Below are 6,636 nucleotides of genomic sequence, written 5' to 3' on the forward strand. Positions count from 1 at the left end.
GCATAATTCCCAAGGCCGCGGGCTAGCAATTGGTGAATGTCAGACATGATCCCATGTCTGCCTGAGTCTGTCTGGAGTCTGTGTTCTTAACTGAAGCACTATGCTGTCACTGTATTTTATAATACCAAATATTGATAAAACTAATATAAAGCAAACATATTGGAATATGTAAATTCAAATGAGTGATGCTCATTCAAACTGGGAGTACGCCATTTATTTTCATAAATCCAACACCTAGCTCAGAGCTGACTTACTTGTTTACATTAAACACTTGAGAAGCCTACTTTGCCTCTGTTCAATGTTTGCTATTCCAATTTTGGAATTATCTTCATTTGCCATGTGAGTCACAGAGTGCATGAACTTACAATTTTTGCTATTCCAATTTTGGAATTATCTTCATTTGCCATGTGAGTCACAGAGTGCATGAACTTCATTATTTCATCAAGCATGTCTTTATAATTATATATATAAGCATTTATAATGTATTTATGTATATAATAAACACACACACATATAAATACAAATTTATATTTGAGTACTAAAAATTAGTTACTATATTTGTCTCTTACATGTGTGTTTTCAAAAATTATATTTAATCTCAAAGAATTATCATGTCACATGGTGGATTCTGAAAGGAGTTTCAACAGAATTTGAGGAACTGCAACACTATTAGAAAAACAGTGTTGTAAGCAACCACTTTTAGGGAATAGTTTTTATGTTAAGTGTAAGTATTAATAAAATTGTTGTAAAGTGTTTACATTACTTTACATTAATATATATTACATTCATAGCCTATATATATGAGGTACTTCAGAACGTTTGTGGAAAAATAGAATTGAAAGGTAATACAAATCTTTCCATGAACTCTTTGAAGTACCCTTGCACATGAGTGTGTGTGTGTGTGTGTGTGTGTATTCATGCACTCAAATACACAGTGTATTCAGAAGACTGACATTTATATCCTAGCACAAAATGCATTTTAAAACACCTAGTCCATAGAGAGGAAGCCCATCGGTCTGTGGCCTCCTCAGTATAGTGACTGTCACGTCTTCCCCTTCTGGTTTGTTTGTTTTCAGTTCATTTGGCAGCTGCCCCAACAACAGCCTGAGAGCTCAATCTATATTCATAGGAAGGCACTTGAAACAGAAGAGAATTTTTGAGGGCATTTAAAAAAGTAAATGAAATAAAGACATTGCTAAAAACTATCTTCTTAGACTCACAGGCTGACAGGAAAACAACATTCCAACTAGAAAACAGCATGAACTAGCCAGGTGGTTTGCTCTGTCATGGAGGCAGTGTCATGGCATGCAATCCAGCCGTGTGCACAGTGCTGGCACTGTTAAAGCATGGGCCAGATCTCCAGGCCAGATAAGATCCCGGGTTCTGGGGAGAAAAATCCATTTTAACTCCTGCATTAATTTTCCAGGAATACAATCCAAAACAGCAGACAGCATTTGGAAATAGGTCTTGGCTGTTGTATTTAGTTGAAGAAACTCAGCATATAAGAGCGTTAACATAGAGCACAACCCAAACAGAAATAAAGGGTTACCCAGGCTGGGCAGCAAGAATTAATAGTGTTTACTCAGTATCTGTATTTATGGAGAGTTGTAATGAGAAAGATCTTTATGATCACATCAGAACAGTGGTGGTATGAGTCTGATATTAATTCCACCTCACTAATAAAATGGGAAACCCTGAGACAGGTGTGACAAAGGAAATTATCACTATTTCTCATTCAGTGTTAATTTTACTTCTCGAATTAAATTTTGCTCATCCTCTTCTATACATTTAAAATTGTTCCTTTCCAATGTCAGCATGTATTAGAATCAGGACTGGTTTATTCATTAGACACTTTAGGCACAACCTTATGGCCTAAGAGCATTTTTAAGAGGTATGGTTTGGTTGGAGCTTGAGTAAAAAAATTAATTAATTAAAATAATAAATTAATTAAAATAAAAACAATAACATGCATGAGTGTTTACTTTGTATCAGGCATGCTATGAGGGTTTCACATCCTTTAACGCTCCTGATTGTCATGCTACTCTTTGGAGAAGGTGCTTTGATTGTCACCATTTTGTACATCTAGGGAAGATAAGTAACTATCCCAATGTTAACTGGATAGTAGGTGAAAGAGCTAGGCTTCAAGCCCCTGGAGTGTGGGAGAACTCTTCCTCCCTGCACTGCCTTCTCACACACGTGTTTAGTAACACATCATCTGGGCAGGGACCCTCAATCTCTCCTCAGTAGGGGACACAAAAGATTGCTCTGACCATGGCTCTCTCTACTCAAACTATGGCTGAGGGAAGCCTGGCTCAACAGGGGAAGCTGGAATATGTGGATAAGAAACAGATGGTGAGGTCAAGGTGACATGAGAAAGAGGCCAACCAGGTAGGGCCTTTCAGGCAGGTCCAGATTTTGGTCTTTACTCTCGGGACAATGGGAAGCCAATAAAGCATTTAACCAATTAATAATTTTTAAAGTGTACTCTGGAAGCAATTAGAAAACCAGTTGGAAATGGAGGAGGCAGAGTGGATGCCAGGAGAAGCTTGAAGCAGATTGAGTAGCCCAGGCAGAAAGGAGGGTCTCAGATTAAGGGGGTGGTGGTGTGAGAGCGCACAGTGCAGCTGAAGTAGCCCGACTCTCCTTCTGGCCTGTGCTCCAAAGTCAAACAGGTCTGGTTGTTGGTGTGCGCGATAGTTTGGCTTATGAGTGATTTTTTCCTATTTCGATTTTTTAATGCAAAATTCTATTAATTTTCAATGAAATTCATGGCTATTGTTCTTGAACATTATCCAGGCCATGTGCAATTTACAAGAAAGCAACATAGGAATAAATATCATAGATTAAGTTTGGCATGATAAATAATGAAACTAACATAATTAGTAATTTATTCTCTTTGATCCCTCCTTCTGTAGCTAAGAAAAAAGAAAATCTGTCCTGGAATAACAATGAAAAAGTTAATCTAACACAAAATCATTAGGCTGTTTGCTTTTCTTGAGTTCAACCCGACATGTGATTTCAATATTTTCACAAGGATTAGGATCATTTTCTATGTTAATCTGTATTGCATCACTAGCTTCCAGGTAGTTGAAAAGCTGCAGTATAATATGAAATATGTTTGACTTGATAAATTTCCTGTTTGTATTTAATTTGCTAGTATCATAATATCTGTACAAAGACTCCAAATTATTTGTCCACTTTTTCTTAATAGCAAAAAATACCAGCTTGTCAAAACTTTATATATTCAAAATGTACAGCTTGATATAAATTATGAGAAATTAAAGTTTGGGTTTCACTTACTACTTAATAAAAAATAGTCTTAGACCATGTCCTGACCTAACAGCCTGCCAATTGCACTTCAAGAACACTTAAACACTTGTTGAAAGAAAGTTTATTGAGGTTTCCATTAGGAATGACTGCTGCTGGGAAATATAACATATTGGACTGTCTGTTACAGGAAAAAGGCAAGCCAGACCCATCCAGGATTCAAAAGAGCATTGTTTGTACCCTCCACAAGGCAGTAAAATATTTTTAAATGTGTTTATATTTACACTTTCAATGAGCATTGTTGGAAAGATCAAATATATGTGATTTTTCTGTACCACTATTTACGAGCAGGGTTACTAAAGCTGCTATTTTTCCAAGGCATCTTTTGTTTATAAATGATATAAGAATAGTGCCCCAAATACCAACTAACTGAAATGACTGTGTTTGTGGTCCTAGAAGTAACCCAAGTGAGAACCCTCGACAAAAGGAACAAAAGTGGAGGATTATGTTCTCAAATCCCGCACACAACTTTGGAACAACCTCTGTCGTTTTCCTTGTCAGCAGAATTCTCTAAAAGCCACATGTTTATTCTTGGCCCGTAGGGAATTGAGTGCCACTCATTGTTTGTGCAAAGTTACTTCAATGACTGATTATTATTAATTACCCTCCTGAAAGAATTTCAAGTCAGACAGGACTCAAGTTTCAAAATTAATGTATGTATCAGCCCTTCCTCTTTAAATAGGATGATGCTGATGGTGGCACTTGGTTGTACCCCAGGCAAGGCCAAGGCAGCCACACTAATCCCGGGGCTTTCATGGGCGCATCCTATGGGACCCTTAGTTAGGAGAAAATATTTTACTAGAAATAAGTGACATTTACCCAGAAATTTAGCTGTAAGTTTGATGAACTTATGGTTTGTTGTATAAACAGCAACATGTTTATGAATTAAAGATGGTATTGTCCATAACAATGGCAGGTCAACCAGCATAACCTGGGAAAACTAGAAAACAGCTGAGAACCAAGAAACGACTTAAAAAGTTTCATAAACACCCCAATATGATACAAAGAAAAACCCAAACAGTAAAGTTTAAAAAACTTATTATAAGACACTCTTTTCAATCTTTTTGTGCTTTCTCTTATTTTAGACACAATTTGAAGATATTTTCCATAGCTTCGTCTGATGTCCAGGGCTTGCTGATTGTGAAGTTGCAAATCTGAAGAATGGGGTGGATTCCTTAATAAGCAGCAGTCTATAAATACTAGGGTTGCATGAACAAGAAAAAAAAAAAAAAGAAAAGAAAAAGGCACAAGAACTACCAAAACAAAACCAAAATTTAGGAGTTGTGGTTTATTTTGTAAGTGAGAATTTAGTAAGCCTCAAAAACATCTGATAGAGGGTCTATTTGGGCTGCACTACCTCAAAGTAGCAACTCCATTTCCAAGCTTAAATCAAAATACTCCAATCTAAAAGGGCTTTTATTTTCTCTTAGAGTAACTGAAATCAATCAATATGTATTTATTGAGTTCTTAAAACAACTCGAAGAGGTGTGTAACTTCCCATGTAACCTCATTGTTTTCTCCTTGGTTTCAAAAGTCACTGGGAAAGAGAACTAGATCCATCCAATTTAAATCTGTGATTGTCTATACTCAGGAAAACTCATTTAAATGTCATACACTTCCCTTTTTCCAAGACTTTTCCATATTTTCCACATATATTTCATAAATGTAATAATTGAATGAATAGGGAATTCACAAATAGAATAAATGAGTTCTAGGTTCTTCTCTGTTGTTTTCTGAATCAATTGGATAATTACTTCAATTCTCCAGTCCCCTTTGGGAGAAGATGATCATGGCTTAGTCTTGTAGTGTGGTTGCACCACGAAAAAGAGAGTCCAGGAATAACTGTATTGATGAGACCAGATAAAATTATTTTCATAAAAAGACTGCTTAGCAAAAACTGACTTTACATGCAAGAAGAAATAACCAAAAGCCTCCACTTAATTTGAGACTTTTTGTTATTACGAATGGAAACAAAGAGATGGCAACACACACAAACACACATTCTTACCCCCACACATGTAGGTCATCTTAGTAGAATTCCAACATCTGAGAATTAATGCCGTGCACAAATTTCTCCTCTGTGCAGGCTTTAGTGCTGATATCCAGGAATTATGTCTCACTTTCTGGCGATGTAAAAAATAGCAAGAGCTAGGTATTAGTAAGAGAAGAGGGAGATATTGAAAAGGGCATGGTAGAAATAGCGCTCTTTTTGCATTTTGTTTCTTTTGGTTTGTGATCAGGTCTGAGGAAGAGTGTGAAGAGGAAGTAGAGTCAGATTGTCTCTGAATGGGCTGAGGCTTGTGTGAGAGACATTGTCAGGGTGTACTCCAGCATGAAGATGTCCTGGGCTTGATAAACAACTTGAGAAATGTGTACTCATCTACAACCAGTAAATTAAAGTTCCCTAGAACATCTCAAATTTCAAAGCTACTCTTTTTCTCAGAGTCAGGGAACTAGGGTGTAGGTGTCAAAAACTCCAAATGGAAAAAATCCCACAGACATGTTGATAAATTTCCAGACATTGAAAAGGAATCCCTTAGAAGGCAATTTATCCAGATAAAACAAAACAAATTTGCAAGCACCTTTTTGAAATAATAGGAAAAGGAGAGTTATGGTGAATAAAAACGTGTTTCACTAGTTTAATAAATGTATCACTGATGATATTTACTGTTTTTATTTTAATACATGTATGTATTTAATAATCTATATGGCTTCTCACATTTGAAATAATAGGAAAAGGAGAGTTATGGTGAATAAAAATGTGTTTCAGTAGTTTAATAAATGTATCACTGGTGATATTTACTGTTTTTATTTTAATACATGTATGTATTTAATAATCTATATGGCTTCTCACATGTTCATGCCTAAATCTTCCATCTGCCTCCCTATTTCTTAATTCCTCTTTTCCTCCTTAAACTTCCAAAAATGTGTTCTTTTTATACAGTTAGGAGCTGAAGCAGCTACATTTTGCAGAAGAACTTCTTTGAATATGGCCAGCAGCATTACAGGTTAGCTACGGGAACCCTGTCCTCAAATACAGTCACACTTTGAGGTACTGGGGCTAGGACTTCAACATATGAATTGTGGGGGACACAATTTAGCCCATACCAGTCTACATATAACACTTTTAAAACTAACCTTATCACTGGTGTCAATTCAGGGTTATTTGGTAAACTATTCTCAGCATTTCGATAATTATATATTTCTGCACTATTGTACTGAACGTTCCTTTCTCAAACCAACTTTGGGGAGATAAAATACAAAAGAATGCTTCTCCTTCATGATCTGCTACCAGGAATAGAACCAGTG

Source organism: Galeopterus variegatus, unplaced genomic scaffold, assembly GCF_000696425.1.
Source record: "Galeopterus variegatus unplaced genomic scaffold, G_variegatus-3.0.2 Scaffold6405, whole genome shotgun sequence".
Taxonomy (NCBI): domain Eukaryota; kingdom Metazoa; phylum Chordata; class Mammalia; order Dermoptera; family Cynocephalidae; genus Galeopterus; species Galeopterus variegatus.